General features: G+C 44.8%; 1 protein-coding gene across 2 annotated transcripts in view; it reads left to right on the top strand.

Annotated features, from left to right (window-relative positions):
• LPGAT1 (lysophosphatidylglycerol acyltransferase 1) overlaps positions 1-22,355 on the top strand; it is a 947,911-nt gene that overhangs the window by 241,625 nt on the left and 683,931 nt on the right. The window lies entirely within an intron of this gene.

Here is a 22,355-nt window from a genome sequence, read left to right as displayed (position 1 = left end):
CTTCTGCCTCCACATGTTTGGTTATTAATATGCAGATGAGATGGATTTCTGGCTTATGACCCCATGAAATTATTATTACAAGTAGGGGGTTATAGCCATTAATAGTGGCGCTCACTGGCCTCTAGGCCACACACCACAATTTCTGCAGAACCAGCTTTCTTTAAAGTTTTACGTCACGGTTCAGAGCAACTGCAGCTGTATTTCCCACTTGTGGTCCAGCAAAGTCGTCTGCTCTAGGCTCCTGGCTTCTCAGCAGTTGTCTCTCTTGGGCAGAGACTCACAGCTCTCTCCCTCCTGATCAGGGTTTCTCCAGGCTGTGCAGTTCCTTGCTTACACTGTGAGTTCCACAGCAAGCTGGATGGCCTAACCGGCCAGCGTCTACCTATTGTTTTCTCCTCAGAGTCTATAAATAGCATAATTACTCATAGGTAGCAGATATCTCACAGCCTTTTCCAAGCAAGGTGGAGTAATGCCAGAGAAAATATATTAAAAACGATAAAAGAACCAACACACACGTTAATAGACTTAGCACAAATCATCCCAACTCCAGCAAGGGCTCTGGCAGGTGATCAGTCCTTTACACTCCACCAAGGAGTTTTTCTGTGGTTACAAGTTTGTAACAGCTTTAAGCTCAGAACGAGCACACGCATGAATCTGTGAGTCACTCCTTTATACAGTTTGGGCCTTTCATCTTGGGATTCTGGGAACAGGTAATCAGCAGACAATCACTCTCTTTGGGTGTAGCATCAAAGGGCTGCATTTGGGCATAATGGGGTGAGGGGGAGATTTCCATTCACCTCTCCCTAGATATTTCCCAGGAAATCCACTTCACACATTGTCCCAAAAGCTCATTCTTGTCTGCCACATTGCTCACTATAGTCCTTTGATCAGTCAGGCCCACAGTAATACATAACGGCATTACATCCACAGCTACTTGAACTTAATACAATAAGCACTCCCAGAGATGTTGCAGGAAATTGCCATACCTGTCACGGCTTGCTCCTCTGTAGAATGGGGGTGGTGATGCTTACCCACACTGGTAAAGTGCTTTGAGATCAATGGATGAAAAAGCAATATGTAAGTGCTGAATATTCTAATTGTTATTATTTATTATTATAACATTTTTAATACTGGGCCACTTTTAGCTTTGGAGTTATTGGTAGATTTGCTGAAGATATCTGTGCAACCAAGTAGATATTGGTACTTATGTGGGATAATATAATATAATTATCAGAGGGGTAGCTGTGTTAGTCTGGATCTGTAAAAGCAGCAAAGAGTCCTGTGGCATCTTTGCTGCTTTAATAATATAATTATAATTAATTAATAGCTCTCTTTAGCATGCCTATTGTGAAACCCGTGTGTTTTTTTTCTGCAAAAGACTGAGAGCAGCAATGAAAAGTAATTGGGAAAAAATCAGTTCTCTTTAAAAGAAGTGGTAATAGTCTGATTTCCTGTATATTGCAGGGCACCACCTGCCCCCAACACCTGTGCACTAAATCCAACACTCAAATGACACTGAAGTATTACAGCCATAGGAGACTAAGCTATTGTGTACCCCAGGCAGATAACAGGAGGGACCAAGATGCATCAGTGCTTGAGGCCCCCACAAAGGCAGGGAAATAATTAAGTGAGAAATACCCAGATAATCCTGACAAGTGACCCACACCCACACGCTGCAGAAGAAGGTGAAAAAACCCCAAAGTTTTTGCCAGTTTGACCTGTGGAAAAAATTCCTTCCCAACCCCACATATGGAGTGTGATGGGTTAGACCCCTTGGGTGTCACTTGATGTGCTGAGATACCACTGAGTCTACCTGTTCTGCCAGCATGGCTGCCCTTTAACCTGCCTTGTTGAGCCAGGCTTCTAAAACCTCTTCTAACACACAAGGCAGGGCCACACCCAGCTGCAGGTCAGCTCAGGGAAGATTCAGTTTAAGGAACTTGCTTCAGCACTCAAATGTCCACCTCCCTTGGTCAGGGCCAGATTAACTCTCCTATGGGCCCCAGGCTCTTAGATTTTGTGCCTCCTCCTCCCCTCCCCATATATACGTCTTTTTCCCGGGAAGGAGTTTGGTGCAGGAGAGGGCCGGGGCAGGGGATTGGGGTGCAGGAGGGGCTGCACGGTCTGGGAGGGAGTTTGGGTGCAGGAAGGGATTCTGACCTAGGGCTTGGGATTGAGGTGCAGGAGGGGGTGCAGGGGTGCGGGGTCTGGGAGGGAGTTTGGGTGCAGGAAGGGATTCTGACCTAGGGGTTTCTGATTCTGCAGGAGGGGGTGTGAGGTGCAGGCTGCAGCTGGGAGGCGCTTACCATGGGCAGCTCCCAGACGGCAGTGCAGCAGGGCTCAGGCACGCTGCCTGCCTGCCATAGCCCCATGCCACTCCTGGAAGCAGCTGGCTGCTAGCATGTCTCTGCAGCCCCTGGGGGGAAGGGGACAGCATGTCTCCGTATGCTGCCCACTCCCACAAGTGCCGCCCCCGCAGGTCCCATTGGCTGGTTCCTGGCCAATGGGAGCTGCGGGGATGGTGCTGGAGGTGGGGGCAGTGCATGGAGCCGCCTCCAACCCCACCACCACCACCAGGGGCCACAGAGATGTGCCAGAAGCTGGTTGCTTCCAGGAGCAGCATGGGGCCAAGGCAGGCAGGCAGCCTGAGCACCCCTTTTAGCAGCCCGGAGATCGCTGCCTGTAATTTATTTTTGTGGGGCCCCTCTTGAGCCGGGGCCCCAGGCTGCAGCCCCTAAAGCCCCTGCCTTAATCCGGCCCTGCCCTTGGAGTACAGACCCAAAGATATATCATATTCACCTCTTCCCTCAATGTGGAAGAGGGTATGCACAATCTCTCACCCCCACCAGTTAGAAATCACATAAACTGGTTTATATTATAAACCAGAAATAAATTTATTAACTACAACAGGTGTATTTTAAGTAGTTAAGGAGGTAGCAGACAGAACAAGGCAGATTACTAAGAAAATAAAACAGAGCATGCAAACTAAGCTTAATACACTAAAGAAACTGGTTACATGTAAATTCTCACCCTAAATGTGGTTCTTCACAGACCAGAAGCCCTTCCAGCCTGGGCTCAGTTCGTTCCCCCTGTTCAGTCTTAGTTGTTTCCAGCAGTCATCTTGGGTGGGGTAGCAGGGAGAACTGATGATCTGGATTACCTCACTGCCCACCCCTAAATAGGATTTGCATAAGGCGGGAGTCCTTTGTTTCCCAGTTTGACCCCCTTTCCCTTACAGTGGAAAGTTACAAGAAGTCCCAGGTAATGTTTTAGTATCAGGTGACAAGACCACCTGACTCTGTAGGGCCCTTCTAGCCATTCTTCACAGGCTGACCCACACATTCACGGGAAGACTAAGCTCTTTCACACTCCATTGTCCTTGTTGACGCGCCATCCACCCTGTCCGGCTTTTCCATTGCTGTACCTGAAGTGTTGGCAGCGGGTGTCACCCAAAGTAACACAGCTGAATTACAGATACAGAAATGATACAAATTGGATAATCGCATTCAGTAAATCATAACCTTTCCAATGATATCTCACATGAACCATCTTGCATAAATTATAACTCAGTTATGTCGTCAGATCATAAGCATATTTTCATAAAGAATATGGAATGACATGTCACAACCCACATGCTGCAGAAGAAGGTGAAAAAAACCCCAAGGTCACTGCCAGTCTGACCTATGGAAAAAATTCCTTCCCAACCCCACATATGGCGATCAGGTAGACCCTGAGCATGTGAGCAAAACCCACCAACCAAGTACCTGAAAGAGAAAGGCTGCTCCATGCCACATCAGAGCCTTGGCTTACCCTGCCCAAAGCCCCTTCTCCAGCCATGGCCAGCCTTGATGCTTCAGAGGCAGGTGGCTAAACAACAACAACAAAACCCCCTCACAGAATACAGTGTGTGGGCAAGAGGAATCCTTTCCAGATCCCTCTTAGTGGCTGGCTGAAACAAACCCTGAAGCATGAGCATTAGGAACATAGGACATAAACTGGAAGTAATCCCCAAGGCTGGTGAGCCCTGTCCCCTACCATCACAAACAACCCCGTCATGCAATTACACTCATAAACATGTCCAGCTCGCTCTTCAAACCTGTGATGTTGTGTGCCCCCACAATTCCTGTTGGAAATACTGTTCCAGAACCTCACCTCTCTGATAGTTAGAAACCTTCTTCTAATTTCCAGCCTGAATTTGTGCATGGTCAGTTTATATCCGTTGTTCTTGTGCCAACATTGTCCTTCAGCTTAAATAGCTCTTCTCCCACCCTGGTATTTACTGCCCTAATGTATTTATAGAGAGCAATCATATCCCCTCTCAGCCTTCTTTTTGATAGACTAAACAAGCCAAGCTCTTCCATAGCTTAGGCCCTCCATTCCCCTAATCAGCCTAGCTGCGCTTCTCTGCACTTGTTCCAGTTTAAATGTACCTTTCTTGAACATGGGGATCAGAATTGTACACTTTATTCCAAATGAGGTCTCACCAGTGCCTTGTACAATGGCATTAATACTTATCTGTCTCTTCTGGAAATGCCTTGCCTGCTGCATTTTAGGATTGCCTTTGCCTTTTTCACAGCTGCATCTTATTTCTGTCATACCAGTCTTCAGGGTCATCCAAATCTTCCTGTACAATATTCCGATCCTCCTCTGTATTGACAATGGCCCCCCAACTTTGTATCTACACCTAATTTCAGTAGCACACTCTTACTTTTTGTGCTAAGTCATTAATAAGGTATTGATAATAGATATAAATAAAAATAAAGAGTGGCTCCGGATCTGGACTTTGCTCTACTGTGCATCCGTATGCTCATCTTCTCAAAACATCAGGCCATTGCCTGGTAGGGATTTTACATAATTGAAACTGGGCTTTTCCCACTCTCCAGAATAAAACATTGTTTCACTCAGAGTTACTGGAGTTGCAAGTGAATATCTGTACCTAGGCTTCTGAAATAACCTCTTGGAAGCTCAATTTTTAACACCACAGGAGTTGTGTATTCTGCATGAGGAACAATCAGGAAATTGTACCTAATGCTTAAAATGTTATTTGACTTTGGAAATTAACCATTCTGCAAGTGGTTTGTTTGTCTCAACCTGCTGTAGCATCAGATCCTGCCTCAGCTTGAACAGCCCCTCCTGGGGGGCAGGGGAAGATCGTTGTACTCAATCTCAAAGTAAGCTGGTGTGGCTACTCCTCCACACCTCCATGGTGTCCCCAAGAGTTTGGTGATGTGTGCTACTGCAGCAATGCCACTGCGTAACCATAGTTGGGGTAAGGCGACCAGAGGTGAAGCTGCATAAGTTCTTCAGCAGACAACACTGAAACAGGATAGCTAGACAGCAGTCATCTACTTGCTTAGAGATGTGGTGGATTCTCCATCACTTGAAGTTAGGGTGACCAGACAGCAAGTGTGAAATATCAGGATACTTTCTTTTTTGGGGAGGGGGGGAGGTAATAGTTGCCTATATAAGACAAAGCCCCTGCTATCAGGATGGACCCAATAATACTGGAATGTCTGGTCACCCTCTCTGAAGTCTTTAATCACTATTGGATGGCTCTGTAAAAGGTAGTCGCTAGCTGAGCCAGAAGTTGTAGTTTGATGCAGGAATCACTGGGTGAGCTTCTAAGACCTGTGCTATGCAGGAGGGCAGACAGATGATAAGAGTAATTTCTGGCTTTAAAGTCTTTGAATCAATGAGTCTTATCTCAGAATTGTCTTACACGAGAAGCATGAAAGGAAGAAGACAGTGTACTTCTGCCATTTGCGCCACATTGCGTTATGTTAAATGAAAAGACAACGAAGATTCACCCCCAACTCTTGTAACAAGACAAAACCCAACCTTTGAATGATAATGTTAGGACACAGCCTGAATTTTTTTATTATAAGTACTGCTCCCGTCTCCTTTAAAAACATCGAGGTGAAGGACAATTAATCCCTGTACAAATCAACCCAGTTTGGTGTAAAAAATGCTATTGAAAATGATTGGCTTGATCCTAAGAAATATTAAACAGCTTCCACTTCTATTGGTAGCCGGCAAAGCCAATTAAGTTTCAGTGTTAGATGACAGCAGTAGGATTTGTGCATGCTCAGGAACTCAGAATCCGTTGCTGTCTATCTGACACTCAGACTGCTGAAGGTTTTGCAAACATAGTCTATTTATTTGGGTTTACAAAGCTAACTTAATTTTATAAAACTTTGTTCTTTAATTGTAAAGGGGACGTGAAATCTTGGCTCCGGTGGGTCTGTCTACACTGCAATGTAAGCCCAGGTTCAGACTATATTCAAGCCCAAACCTCCCTTCCATCTACACACAATTCTGGTTGACTTGGACTTGGGTCTGGGCCCCAGGACCCCTCAGGGGTGGAGGGTTTGAGCCTGGGTCCTGTGGGAGCTTGGGCCCAAACTCCATCATTTTGCAGAGTGGATGCAGCTTGGGCCTGGGCCCCCCAGACTCAGGTTCATCAACACTATTTCACAATCCATTGGGCCAGTGTTCTTTGTCCTTTCTATCCAAACAGTAGCCAATCAGTTCCTAGGAAATGGAAGCCACCCCCTACCCCTCACCCTTGTTCAAGCACAGTAGCTCAGATTTTAACCTTTCCATTTTGTTCTAGTCATTGAGCTGCAGAAACATTGAACCTTCTCCTGCGTTTGCAATGGCCACCAACCAGAAGAAGTCCTTTGCCAAGCATGCTGCTTTCTGGTCATGGAAGCTCAGCCAGATTTAGGTGAAACACTACTGCGAGGTGAGAAAAAAGTTTGATTTTAGCAAGAGTTCCAGCAATGACCACATGTATCAGGAAATAGCGAAGAAGCTGGCAACAGTGGGGATTCTCTGAACTGGTGACCAGTGCAGGGAGAGGACTAAGTGGCTCAAGACTGACTATCAGAAAGCCAGGGATGAGAACCTCACCTCCGGGAACTCCCTGTCATTCTGCCTCTTTTACAAGGAGTTTGATGAGGTGCTGGGTACTGTACCAAGCACAGAGCCATCAGCACTTCATAACAGCCTGATCAGCCAGGACGGTGACTGTCTCACCTTTGAATCCAGTATAGAACTGAAGGGGAGCCAGCAAGCCCTGAATTAGTCTGCCAAAGGGACTTTTGTAATCCAACTGGGTCTCTGAGGAGCTTTGCAATTGGAGCAGCTGCAGACCATCCTGGGTCTCCACTTGGAGGAGCTTTTAGGTGTCCCTCCTGAAGAAATGGAAGAGGCGGAAATCACCTCAGAACGGGGTAAGTTTCAGGCTCCATGTTTGTTTTTATGAAAATGGTAGGAGGGATTTCTGGTTTATGAGCTAATGCAAAAGTTATTATCAGCTGCAGGTAGCAGCGTGTATCAACTAATGGTGGATTGCACTCCAGGGGCTTAGCACTCCGCCATCCCAACATCACCACTAGGGCCACATGGAATTCCAAATGGAAACTGGGAAGTGCAAACAGTGAAGCAAGCATTTAAAAATGAAGTTTTAATAGAAACTCGTACATTCTTGCTACGATGTGCCAGGGTGTTAAAAATGTGCACCTTATATTGCCTTTCCATGCTGTTCCATACCAACTCAATGGTTTAATGAGCACGCTGTAAACAATCAACTGTTGGGGGGGGGAGAGTGAAATGTAGTCCAGTCACAAACGTAGTCCGTTAAGCTAAATGTAGTTCATGTAGTCCATGGGTGACAAAATCATTTGTCTGAAATACAGCTGGGGTTTATATGCAGTCCAGAAATGTGCCAGGACAGGGCTGGTGGGGGGGACTATGCTGTGACTGGAGCTCTTTGCGAGTCCGTGTTGTTACCTATCAGCTCTGTGTTCTTGGAGAACCAGGGCCTGTCTAACTCACGAAAGACCTTCCCCGCCTCCCAGCCTCTGCTTGAACCAAACTGATCAGAAGAAAGACTTACAAAAAGCAATGAAAAGGCAGTGGGAGACACACCTAAACCCCTCTGGACAAGGGTGCCAGGATTAAGGAAAATCCCCTAGCCTCATTTGCATCGAAGATGGGACAGGGAGGCATCTCCATTAGCATACAGAATTGAGAACAGAGATTCCAAGGCAAGAAAGGCATGGAACTCCGGGACCAGAAAAGCAGAAAAGTACTGCATGATGGAAGATCTCTGCTCCCGATATTAATGAACCTATGCCTGCACACACCCAGGTCAGCAGTTATCAGACCAATTCTAGTAATAAATCCTTTATTGGTATCCAAAATAGTGAAACTGCCTAATTGCATTGTGAGCGCTCTCCAAGAACACTGCCTATAGCCAGGAATGATCAGTTCTTTTTGTCTAGCCTGAACAAAACAACTTTGGGTATGTCTACACTACGGGATTACTCCAAATTTACAGAATTCGATTTTGGGCAACCAATTGTATAAAGTTGAGTGCATGCAGCCACACTAAGCACATTAATTCGGTGGTGTGCGTACATGTACCGAGGCTAGTGTCGACTTCCAGAGTGTTGCACCATGGGTAGCTATCCCATAGCTATCGCATAGTTCCCGCAGTCTCCTCTGCCCATTGGAATTCTGGGTTGAGATCCCAATGCCTGATGGGGCAAAAAACATTGTCTCAGGTGGTTCTGGGTACAGCCTCACCCCTCCCTCCGTGAAAGCAATGGCACACAACCATTTCATGCCTTTTTTCCTGAGTGAACTGTGCAGATGCCATACCACAGCAAGCATGGAGCCTGCTCAGTTCAAGACAGCAGTCATGAACATTGTAAACACCTTGCGCACAATCATGGAGTTTATGCTGAACCAGACCTGAAAAACCAGGCTAGGAGGAGACAGCTACGGCAGCGTGGCGACGAGAGTAATGAGGACATGGACATAGAATTCTCTCAAACCGCAGGCCCCAGTGCTTTGGCGATCATGCTGTTAATGGGGCAGGTTCTAGCTGTGAAACGCTGATTTTGGGCCCAGGAAACAAGCATAGACTGGTGGGACCGCATAGTGTTCCAGGTGTGGGACAATTCCCAGTGGCTGGGAAACTTTTGCATGCGTAAGGGCACTTTCATGGAACTTTGTAACTTGCTTTCCCCTGCCCTGAGAGCCAGAATACCAAGATGAAAGCAGCCCTCACAGTTGAGAAGCGAATGGTGATAACCCTATGGAAGCTTGCAATGCCAGACAGCTACCAGTCAGTCCGGAATCAATTTGGAGTGGGCAAATCTACTGTGGGGGCTGCTATGATGCAAGTAGCCAAAGCAATCACTAAGCTGCTGTTACCAAAGGTAGTGACTCTGGGAAATGTGCAGGTTATAGTGGATGGCTTTGCTACAATGGGATTCCCTAACTGTGGTGGGGTGATAGATGGAACCCATATCCCTATCTTGGCACTGGAGCACCAGGGCAGCCAGTACATAAACCGCAAGGGGTACTTTCCAATGGTGCTGCAAGCACTGGTGGATCACAAGGGATGTTTCACCAACATCAACATGGGATAGGCGGGAACGGTTCATGACGCTTGCATCTTCAGGAACACTAATCTGTTTAAACTGCTGCAGCAAGGAATTTACTTCCCAGACCAGAAAATAACAGTTGGGGATGTTGAAATGCCTATAGTTATCCTGGGGGACCCAGCCTACCCCTTAATGCCATGGCTCATGAAGCCATACACAAGCAGCCTGGACAGTAGCCAGGAGCTGTTCAACTACAGGCTGAGCAAGTGCAGAATGGTGGTAGAATGTGCATTTGGACGTTTAAAGGGACGCTGGTGCACATTACTGACTTGCTCAGACCTCAGCCTGAGGATAACACAGCGAGATAAAGAACAGATGTTGCTTGAATGCCAGCAAACATTGGGACCATACACTGACAGGCTTTGTCATGCAATGATACCAGATTACTTGCTACTAGAATGGCGTGGTCAAGTGTCCTACCATGGAGGACAGAATAAGGCTGCACTGCCCAGAAACCTTCTGCAAAGGCTTCTGGAGTATCTCCAGGAGAGCTTCATGGAGATGTCCCTGGAGGATTTCCACTCCATCCCCAGACACATTAACAGACTTTTCCAGTAGCTGTACTGGCCGCGAATGCATCCCAAGTCCTCAGGGCAAATGAATCATTAAAAAAAGTTTGCTTTTAAAACATGTTCTATATTTAAAAAAGGTACACTCACCAGATGTCCCTTCCATGGCTTCATGGTCTGGGATAGTACCTTGGAAAGTTTGGGAGGGTACTTCATACAGGCTGAGAAAAAGATCCTGGCTGTTGGGGAGAACGGAGTGCTGTGTGCTCTCTCTTAGCTCATCCTCCTCCTCCTCATCATCTTCCCTGTCCGCAAAATCCTCAGCCATGGCTGAGATTACCCCCTCCTAGGAATCCACGGTCAGAGGTGGGGTAGTGGGGGCGGCCTCCCCTAGAACTGCATGCAGCTCAGCATAGAAGCGGCATGTCTGTGGCTCTGACCCAGACCTTCCATTTGCTTCTTTGGTTTTCTGGTAGGCTTGTCTGAGCTCCTTAACTTTCATGCGGCACTGTAGTGAGTCCCTATTGTGGCCTCTCTCCATCATGCCCTTTGAGACTTTTTCAAATGTTTTGGCATTTCGTCTTTTGGAATGTAGTTCTGGTAGCACGGAATCCTCTCCCCATACAGCGATCAGATCCAGTACCTCCCGTACAGTCCATGCTGGAGCTCTTTTTCGATTCTCAGACTGCATGGTTACCTGTGCTGATGGGCTCTGCATGGTAACCTGTGCTAATCAGCTCTCCATGGTGGGCAAACAGGAAATGAAATTCAAAAGTTCATGGGGCTTTTCCTGTCTACCTGACCAGTGCATCTGAGTTCAGATGGCTTTCCAGAGCGGTCACAATGGTGCACTGTGGGATAGCTCCTGGAGGCCAATACCGTTGAATTGCGGCCACACTAACCCTAATTCAAAATGGCAATGTCAATTTTGACGCTACTCCCCTCGTCGGGGAGGAGTATAGAAATCGATTTTAAGAGCTCTTTATATTGAAGTAAAGGGCTTCGTTGTGTGGACGGGTGCAGAGTTAATTCGATTTAATGCTGCTAAATTCGACATGAACTCGTAGTGTAGACCAGGCCTTTGGTATACTCCCTTGAGCCACAAGTTTACCCACAAACAAATCTAGTGTTCTCCCTTGAACCATTGTTTCCCTACAAAAACCCCTACCCATGCTCAAGTAAGTGCTCTGATGCCTGGATCCAAAATCTGCACCAGTTCCATTGGGACTTCATCTTCTCCTGTCTGATCGTGCTGGGGACTCTGCCTGTCTCCAGCACTCCAGACCCTCAGCTACCACCTCCACCTGGGACCTCCGATTGATTCAAGCTTCATGGAGTAGTGAGAACCCAGCTCTCTCTCTGTCTTGCTCTCTCTTTCTCTCTCTGGGTACAGCCTTCTGACCCTGACTTTTGTGATCAAATATAGTTTTCTAAACCTTAAGTTTAAAAGCAGCTATACACCAACAAAAAAGCTTCAAAAACAGACTTCAAAGAGAAACCGTACAACTACAATTCATTTGCAAACATAACACCATTAATTTGGTCTTGAATAAGGACTGGGAGTGGCTGGCTTACTACAAAAGCAATTTTCCCTCTCTTGGTATTGACACCTCCTCATCAGTTATTGGGAATGGACTACATCCACCTGACTGAATTTGCCCTGCCAACACTGATCCTCCACTTGTAAAGTAACTCCCTGCTCTTCATGTGTCAATATATAATGCCTGCATCTGTAATTTTCACTCCATGCATCTGAAGAAGTGGGTTTTTACCCACGAAAGCTTATGTCCAAATAAATCTGTTAGCCTTTAAGGTGCCACCAGACTCCTCATAGTTTTCTAAATCTGATTTTTATAATCAAATATAAGTTAGATTTAATATTATAACTGTTTTGTTTCTTTGGCTCCCCTATGGTTATTACCTGGCAATAAATAACTTTCATGGTTAAGCTGGTTGCTTCTCTCTCTCTCCCCCTCATGGGTGATTTTTGGCTTCCTCATTCGCTCTGCATACCTAAACTAAAGATCCCCGCAGCACCCAAAAATCCCGTGGAGTTCGCTCATCAAGTGGGTTACTACCAGAACAATTGTAACATGAATGTGGGGATAGGGACATGCTAAACTTGAGACATATGAGGGTGACAGCTTGGAAATGCTGCTCGACCAAGCCCACCGAGTCCAGGAGCATATAAGGGGTCAGCTTGGGAGTGCTGATTAACCCGGTCCTCTCAGACGTGCTCTGTTAATGTGTGTCTGTTCGTCTGATTCTGGGGCTGGAAGAACCCAGCCCTGGACCCTAGGAAACTTGCAGAAGGGAGAAGTAGAGTGCTGTATGAGAACACAAGTGATGCAAGCAGTACATTGATAGAATTACAGAACACCCCCCTCCCCTAAAAGAGTAAACCTAAGGAATGAGTGTATCCCAAAGTATCAGGTAAATCTGGTAACAGTATTAGTGTGTGTATTTGCATGTAGTCATAACAGGAAGCTGTGGGGAGGCAGTAATACATGCAGACGTTAATGCAACATCCTCTTGATTGTCCCAGGAGTTTTAAGCCAATCCTGCATGCCGATAGCTGCAAACTTTTCCTGTAGCAGGAACTCCAGATAAGTAGTCACATTTCAGGGAAGGATGTGTTTTCAGGGCCACCTTGGTATGTGACCAGCCCACTCCACTTGTAGAAGTGCTGTTTAGTCACCATGTTTGAAAATTTCTGTGGCTGGCTTGCCACAGGCACCTTGGAATGAAATAGTCCTTTGGCATTCTGGAGCCACAAGAATTCTTATGTCCTCCAAAACGTGGAACGTCTGAAATGATGGAAAGGGATTATGTAGTAAGATACAGGCCAAACCCTTAGGGTTCACGGCAAGTGGATATCACAGGCAGGCTGCAGAGCTTGAGGAGAGAATCGTGGTGCAGGAGTGGACACTAGCATTGCAGTGGAACGGGAATGTTGGTTGAGGAATGAAGACAGAGTGCAACAGAAAGGCCTGTTTGAGCAGCTGCTTTCACACAGGGCCGCTAGACTGCAGGCTTCTGCTGCTCCCACTCCATAGCTTGAGTCCCCCCCAGACTACCATGTGATGCAGATAGGAACACTTTGAACAATTCTATGGATGGGTGGCCCATGCAACTGGAACGTAATTAGGATTTATCTACACTACACAGTCGGGCAGTGTAAACGTTGTTTGTTGGCACTTTTGCCAACAAAATATTTCCATCCCCTGAGCACACTCCTGTTGACACGGAGCTGTTTACACTGCCACTTGCCACCGCAAAACTTTTGTCTTCTGGGGGAGTGGCTTTTTTAAGCACCTGTGAACAACAAAAGTTTTGTTGTTCCAATGGCAGTGTAGACAAAGCCTTAACAGCATCTGGACATGAAAAATCTATCTCCCCCAGTCCAGCCCCCTTCCCCTCTGCTTACCTCCCCCCTGCTGCTGATTCCCCTTTCCCAGCAGGCATCCACTAAGGTGACCAGATGTCTCGATAAAATCGGAACTGTCTCGATATTGAGCAGTTTGTCCTGCATCCTGACCGGAGTACGGTCGGGGTGCCATTTGTCCTGATATTTTGTTTCGGGCGTGGTGGCCCGTTTTTATTTTTATTTTTGCTTAGGCGGCAGTGAGAGGCAGGGGAGCGCCTTTTCAATTGTTACACTCACCTGGCACGTCCGTGTCTTCAGCGGCATTTGGGCAGCGGGTACTTCTTTGTTTGCTGGCAAGATTTATTACTCGTCACCGAAATGCCGACGAAGACTGTCAGTGACTGAAGGACCCACCGCCGGAGTGCCACCGAAGACCGGACTCGGTGAGTGTAACAATTAAAGAGACGCTCCCCCTGCGGCTGTCCCAATATTTTGAAGTTATCATCTTCTCACCCTAGCATCCACACCCATGCAGCCGCGCCAAGTGCAAGCTAAACACACAAAAAAGGGAAAGGAGAACATGCCAAAAAACCTACTAAATTAGGAGATTGCTTGATGGCACTGTTTTCACTGTTCAATGTCTGGTTTATGCCCTTTTTTTTTTATTAATGGTTTTGGTGTTAGTTTATTAGTGTGTTTTGATGTTCTAAAGGCAGCTGGCCAGCCTGGCAATGTTTTCGTATTTTTTTAGTAATACACCCAAAATAAAGACTTTTATTTAATTAAGAAAGTTTATTGCCATCACTACCTCACATCATACAATGTGTATTTCGAATAAATAAAGATAAACACATGGTATGGCACAACAGGGACTTTGTATCCAAATACAATCTCTCAATCAATTTCTGTACAACAATCCACGATGTAAATGCACAGCTCCCCACCTTTCAAAAACAGTCATCCTCCACACTACACCCACTTCCATTGGATGATGTGACTGTACCTCATGTACTGTAAGTACTGCTGTACAAAACCAATCATAAATGTACTATTTTCCCTCTTCCATTGGTCCATCCAAGGCCACAATGTGGGAGCATGGAGTATTACTGATGTATGTTGCCCAGGTGCATCCTGCTCCAGCTGCGATAGGTGCACTTTCTGGCTCAGTGTACCAGTTCAGCAATCCATTATTGTCATGGGTCCATTCAGGGGCAAATGACTCACCTTTGGCCTCACAAAGACTATGAAGAACATGGCAAGCCACAGTAATGCAGACAACATTGATGACACTGAAATCCAAATGGGTCTGTAGACAGCACCAGCGGGATTTCAGTCTGCCAGATGTACATTCAACCACCATTCTGCACCTCCCGAGTGTGTAGCAAAATTTTTTACCAGGCCCTCTGAGATCAGGGTATGGTTTTATAAGCCAAGGCAAAAGGTCATATGTAGGGTCCCCAGAGTAACAATAGGGACAATAATTCTGTTTATGACAATGTCATTTGGTGGGAATAGTGTCCAAGCTTGTCTATGTATGTGGAATCCTGACCAGTAGAAAACCCTGGCATCATGAATTTTTCTGGTGCAGCTCACATTGGCATCCATAAATTGGCCTCTGTGGGCCACATGGGCTTGCATAACAATGGAGTACCCTTTGTGGTATATGTATATACTCATGTGCTTCTCAAGGAAGGCAAACTATGGGCACATGAGGGCCATCAGTGGCCCTGGCACAGTTTGGAAACCTCATTCTCTCAAAAATTAGAGAATTTTGAGACCCTCATTCTCTGTTACTTCAGGGATATTGTTTATGCCCACCACTGTTGGGTAAAGCACCTGCCTGACTGCCTCACAAACGTCCACGACCACTTTACCCCCAGTTTTACTATTGACTTCGGGGGGTGGTGGTCAGGATTTCACTCCAGGTGTTTTTGTGTCTGTTTTTTCCCCAGGGGTGATTTACTGTAATAAACCCAAGTCTGGAGAGGCAGTGTGATTCAGTGGACAGAGCACTGGGCTGTCACTTAGAAGACCAGGATTCAGCTCCGCTACTGACCTGCTGTGTGACTGTCTGCAAGTCACTCACCTCTCTGTGCCTCTTTTTTCTCTTCCTAGCTTTCTTCTGTCTTGTCAGTTCAGACTGTGAACTCTTCTCTTACCGTTTACAAAGTGCCTAGCACAAGGGGACCCCAATCTCTTTGGGGCTTTGGTCCTGATTCGGGAAAACACTTAATTGTGAATATGTTTCTCCCTTTTCAGCAAAACACTTAAGCACATCCTTAAAATTAAGCATGTGCTTAAATCCTTTGTTGAAAAGAGATTTTCTTTCTGAAATGGGGTCTCTAGATGCTACAGTGGTAGAAATAAGAAATAATAATAATAAACCTTTCAATCTAAAGGGAAGTTTATGCTATTCAGTGGGGACTCCTCCTACTCCCCCCAAGACAATCAAAGCTGGAAGAGGTAGGTAGAAATCTTGGCTATAGTAGGTATTGTCTTTGTTGTTTTCCTTTGAGTTTTCTGTGTCTCTGTTCCATTGTGTGTTTTGTCCATTTCCTCTGTATTTGTTTTTCACTCTGCTTATTTTTCAGTCACTTTGGTTTTTTCCACAGGATTTTTTTCCTCTCTGCTGCTTTCTGTTCCTTTTCACACAATCTGGAATGGGAAGAAGGCAATTGTGTGTGCAGATAGCTGCCTGTGTAATCGCCCAATTCGTGCATGCATATGTATGCTTATGATGTACAAATGGATGCATGTGTACATTTTATGACACAGTTTTGAAAATTTGCTCCCAAATAGGAATAATTCCAACCCACCTTGGAAATGCAGCCACACCCAGAGCAAAAGCAGCTCTTTGCCCCAGTAACAATAGACCAGAGTGTTTTTAAGAATGACTTACCTAACTGAAAGTATTAGGAATGTGGAATGTAGCACTGAAAATAGCATGCTAAGTACAATCTAGTATTTACCTTGGGTGTCTGAATAATCCTTTGATACAAAGGAGAGCTATATTCTTCCTAGTAGTTTGCTATGGAAGCATTTTTCTAGCAGTGAAACTAAAAAAAAAAACTAGGTTTAATTATTCGCTCTATAGCCAGCACACTGAGTTCAGCAAGCTGCTCATGTCCTCCAGAGATAATGATGCTCTGCCACACCCAAAGGCTTGCACACAAAGATGTTCATTACAATGGAAAGATTTGGGCAGACATTTCTCTTTAAAGGGCTGTGTCTAACTGAGATAAATCCATGTTTGGGAGTGGGGGTAGGGGGAACCTTTGCAAACCCAACTTTGGGAACTGCTGCAGCTTGTTGTATCCCTCTTGCTGAGAGGAGCAGTATTGATGCTCTCGATATCCAAGCAGTCCCAGAGAGGAAAGATCTATGCTCTTTTTATTCATTGGGCTTTCTGGGTGGAGCACTGAATGTGAAACATGAAACTGGCCCACATTCAAGCATAGGTTTAAATTAGGACAGGTCAGTAAGTGGATTTCGACTCTGAGTCTAAAACACCACAACAGACTGTGCTTTGTTCATCATAAGGAATCTGAGGATGGAACAGGGCTATATCCTCCTTGTGGAGCATCTCTGTGGAGATTTCTCACTGGGCACCGTTTCTAATCCTCTTCTATCTGCCAGGCTGGTTTGGTGTTTGTGACTCGGGTTGTTGGAAGGCTGTGATAAGGCTGGTAAGCGTTCAGACACATTTATTATCATTATTATCTGCATTACTGTAGTCATGGACCAGGACCCAACTGTGCTAGGTGTTATACAAACACAACAAAAAGTCAGTCTCTGCCCTAAAGCGCTTACAATCTAAGATAAGAGACAATAGCTGGGGAATGCAAGGAAACAGTGAGACATTCTGGTCAGCATGATAGGCAGTGGTCTATACAGTACACACTAGCAGCCTAACTTCTAGCCCCATCTGTTGGTTAGAGGGCATGTGTGTTACTAGGACAAGATGCTGTGTTTTGTATGACAAATAAAGACCTGAAGAAAAACTCTGTGTAAGCTTGAAAGCTTGTCTCTTTCACCAACAGAAGTTGAGCCAATAAAAGTTATTACCTCACCCACCTTGTCTCTCAAATAAAGACCTCACTCCTCATTCTTCACCATCACCAGTGTGTACAAAGATGATCATCCTGACACAAACAGACTCAGTGGGTTATGATATATGTGTGTGTGATGGGGTATTCACCACACTCTAGCCTGGAAAAGGGAATTACTGATGCTGAGAAGGGGTTTAATTAAGCAGATAGGCCACACCTGAGGAGAATTAGGTGGCCTAAGTAACCCCTGGTTGATGATTGTGCCTATCTGAGAAAGAGCAGGTAGGGCTAATATAAAGTCAGGAAGCTGGCAGCAAGAGAGCTTTAGTCACTCTCTGGGTATTAGAGAGGGAAAAGAGAAAAACCAGGAAGGGGAGTAGAAACTGGGAATTCCAGGCCCTGAAGGAAGGGTTTTCCCAGAAAACTGGTGGCACAAAAGCCTGAGAGAGGCAGAGTAAGGAAATAGCTCAGGGAAATAGCAACACAGCGGGATGTTGCAGACCTTGGCCACTGATTAGAGGGTCCTTGAGCTGGAACCTAGAGTAGAGAGTGGGCCTGGGTTTGCCTACCAGCCTCTGGGGAAGTGGCACAGGCAGGGCAGTGGATTTGAAAACCTCCTAGGACAATTCTTCCTGTGGGACTTTGATAATCTGAAAGAGGGAAAACACATTGTGATGTGGCTGAAGGACCAAGTCATGAAGACTGAGCACACCAAGAGCAAGAGAGGCTGTGGTGAGAGCAATGATGGAAGGGGGCGTGAGACCTGGACAGAGCTAATCCCCTGAGCAGACAGGAAGAAGCACCCTTGCAGTAAGTAATGGATCCCCTTACAATGTGGTTAAATAAAAGGGTCAGAAAGGAAAGTATGGCTATGAGGCCATCATGAATCAGCTCATTAAGCAGAACCTAACCATTTCCTATAGCATCACGTAACAACTTTGCAGGACTGTCCACACTAACAGTTTAGACCCAATACTAGCATAACAGTACACGTAATTAAAGTGTGACAAGTGTCTATTAAAAGAGAATGAAGAACCACAGCAACAGTTATAACCCATTCCTAGTTATCCTGCATTTCTTAATAAAGTAGAATTGAGTAAAGCTTCAGTAACATCCAACATTTCATGCCTTTGACTCCATTAATAACACATCCTAGAGGACAATTCACTGACAGTTGCCACATGTCCCCATATGTAGCACTAAGTTGTCATACTGTTGGTTTCCCTCACACAAACAAATATGAATAGCAGTTTTCAGGTATCTAAAAGCGTGTCATAAGGAGGAGGGAGAAAACTTGTTAACCTTAGCCTCTAAGGCTAGAACAAGAAGCAATGGGCTTAAACTGCAACAAGGGAGGTTGGACATTAGGAAAAACTTCCTAACTGTCAGGGTGGTTAAACACTGGAATAAATTGCCTAGGGAGGTTGTGGAATCTCCATCTCTGGAGATATTTAAGAGTAGGTTAGATAAATGTCTATCGGGGATGGTCTAGACAGTATTTGATCCTGCCATGAAGGCAGGGGACTGGACTTGATGACCTCTCGAGTTCCCTTCCAGTCCTAGAATCTATGAATATGAATCTATGACAAAAGTGGTTCACAGGATCCTGACCTCTTTCATTGTAATGTGGATGTACAGTCACTTAGTGATGCATAGTCATTTTCAACTATATTTCTAGGTGCCTACATGCTGGAGTTTGAGACTCCAGATGTTGAGTATCAGGTGGGATGGATCACATATTTCACAAGCTGCCACTCTGATTACATGGAGACTTGGTGGACAAGTCCTTCCAGGGGTGGCTACAATCAACTCCATATTCTTGAAGTCTTGTAATCTTGTAATCTTAACAGTGGCAGTGCTGTTGCACAGATGGCTTCACTCAGTTGCATCTGCAGAGGCTGTTGAGCAGTAATTAATCCATGTGTAGGGTGGACAATCTTTTCTGCAACACGTAGTCTGTGTTTTCACAAATGGTGAAACAGGAGAGTCTATATTGGTGCTACAATGTGCTTAATCCTTTTGAGCTAAAGCAGATGTGTTGTGCCAGGTTCAGAAATCCCTTCTGGGTGTAGAGATGCCTCTGGAAGAGCCATACTTTCACATTGCAACCCAGGCAAATAGATTTATCTGCTTCTTATCTCAGATCCACCATGCAGACCTAATGGATGTATATGGTTTACTATCTAACTAAGGTAGATATAAATAAGGGAAATACAAGTTGTGCTCCCAAGTACATGCCACTCACAATCACCATTTTACCATACAAATGACTTAATGAACTGTATAGAATAACAGCATGAGAGGTTTGGACCAAGAGTTTTAAAACTGGATGCCTAAAGTTAGGCTTCTAAATCCTCATTTAGGTGCCTAAATAAATGGCCTGATTTTCAAAAGTGTAAAGCACCCAGCAGTTTCCATTCATTGCCATTTATTTAGTCCACTAAATATGGATTTAGGGGCCTAACTTTGTCACACACTTAGGGTCTGTTTCCCCACTGCATGTTTTTAATTAATTTAAAACTAAAAGTGATGTCTTTTCAAATGACTGATGTGCACACTCATCATTTCCCCGTACCATTCATTTTTATAAGTGTCATAGTATCTTATGTGTATCAAGCACCTTGCTTTCTGATGGATTTCTTCACAACCCCTATAAAATACCTCACTGAAATTCAGCTGCATATTGAAATAATTGTTCCTTAAGACATGAATTCTCAACCTGGGGATTGCAATTCTCAGGATGGTTATGAACAAGTGTCAGAGGGTCATGGCCACCCTTATCCTTTCCTTGTTGCTAACTAGGAGGGGGCTCACAGGGGAGTCTTGGTATGGAAAAGCAGGTCCTAGTGTAGGACAAGTTGAGAACTACTGCAATGAAAGATTGGGGAGAGGGCAAAGGAGGCCCCTGCTCCAAACACCCAACACAAGAATGAGAGGAAAGCCCTGCTCTTACAAAAGCACCATGGGATATTTAATGACAGTAGTAGAGCAGACAGGACCTTTATCCACAATTTTCAAACGTGAGTGCCTAAGTTTAGCACCTAAATATGTGGCTTGATTTTTCAACAGTGCTGGGTATTTGCAACTGCCATTTGTTTCAATAAGAGTGCTCAACTTCTGAAATTCAGGCTATAGGCCTAAATATGGATTCAGGTTCCTAGTGCTAAGGGCCAAAGTTTGAATATACTGGCCCTAGTTTTTAAAGTCTCTTCTAAAAGACACTTACAGTGCAAATGCCTCTGCACTTTCTTTACCTACTGTGCATCAGAGGATGATGAACTGAACTTGCTGGGATCTGAACCTATGGTTCTAGGAAACATAAGCATGTTTAGTAAGCTGCTTAGATCAGTAAGCCACTCCTATCGGTGATAGAGCTATATCTCTTAGGTTCTTTCTAAAGATAATCAATATGTAGTCTCAGCAAGAATTATGATTTGACAATGTGATTTATTACAAATATCACATAAAGGACTATTCACTTCAGCAATAAGATACAAGTATTTCCCACCAATCACTTGAAAGATAGTTTTTCCTTCCATGGGTTCAGTATTTATAGACTTCCCCTCTCCTTGTTGAATCATTATTACTTATCTTTCCAGCAGAGAACAGATGATAGTCTGGAAATGTGGATGACATTCAAAGCAATTTTTTCTAGAAAGTGATTAATACAGTGGTGAATATTTTTCAGTTTAGAATCTAATTCAGAATGGATGAGAGCTAAAAATGCTACAGAAAAAAGTGTTAGCTCAAATAATTTTGGAATGATTCTGAACTTCATAGCTGATGGGAGCAATAGTTTTGCCTGTTTACATGTGAATTTGGAGAAAATGTCTGTCTGGAACTTAAATAGATTAAATGGTAATTAAAGCAGCCAGGAAATCCCTTGGAAGTTCAAAGGAAAGTACACATTCAATGAAGATAGTCATAGATTGGGTCTGTATTTAATTATGGCAGATGGTTTGGAGGTGTTGCCGACTGTCACATGCACCTTAATCAAACAAATAGATTGCTAGCAGCAACACAAACTGGTTAAATCTAATCAAGAAGGGAAGGCTCAAAAGTTGGTAGGAATGGGTCATTTTCCCCTGCCTTGTAAGGGTTAGGTAAAAGAATGGGTGAAATCCTGTCCCCATTCACGTCAACGAGAGTTTTGCCACTGATTTGAATGGGGGCAGAATTTCACCCACTGTCTCCTTGGAAGAAGAAATAGCTTTGCTTTCCAGAGTGATAAGATGCTCTTCATGTCTTGTCTTTTAGGCTGATAACAGCAATATTTTTTCACCTTAAAACCACAGTTCACGAAATCACTTAAGCATATGCTTTAGTCTATCCCTATTCAAGAAAGCACTTACATAGTTTTAGGCGCATACTTAAGCACTTTCTTGAACAGGGATGCTTTTGTGAATTAGAGCCTCAGATTGAATGGAAATAGGGCTATATATGTAGCTGATTTACTTTTGATTTGTATTGTTTTCCATCACAATACATAAACTTGTTTGCGTAGATAACTGTAGAGTAAATGCTGTTATTGCTGACTGGGTGTAATCTGAAGGTATATTTTAAGGACAGCTAACTGACAGAGACATTGCCTACTAGAATCACAATCTAAAATGAACACAGTCTCTATAGGCTTCAGAGCCTACAGTCTCTGAACTGGAACAGAGTGATAGTCATGCTCACCAAACAGAGTCCAGAAAGTCTCTCTTAGAAGCAAAGACAGCTTTGGCGACTGTACAGAAGGGGAACAAGTTAAGTGTCCATAGAAGTCGGAGTGCACTGTGTGGGCCAGTGTTGACAGAGCATAGAAGAATGGATGATTATGAAAAGGAGCTCTGGGATTATCGGTCTGTCATAGCATCCGAGTACATCCCAAAGTCCCTGGGTGAAATACTGGCCTCACTGAAATCAGTGGGAAATTTTGCCACTGACTTGAGTGGGGCCAGGAGTTTGCCACAAATGTCTGATTACTGCA

Source organism: Gopherus flavomarginatus, chromosome 4 (genome assembly GCF_025201925.1).
Source record: "Gopherus flavomarginatus isolate rGopFla2 chromosome 4, rGopFla2.mat.asm, whole genome shotgun sequence".
Lineage (NCBI taxonomy): Eukaryota > Metazoa > Chordata > Testudines > Testudinidae > Gopherus > Gopherus flavomarginatus.
Note: the sequence above shows the minus strand (reverse complement) of the source record. Positions and strands in the feature narration are given on the sequence as shown.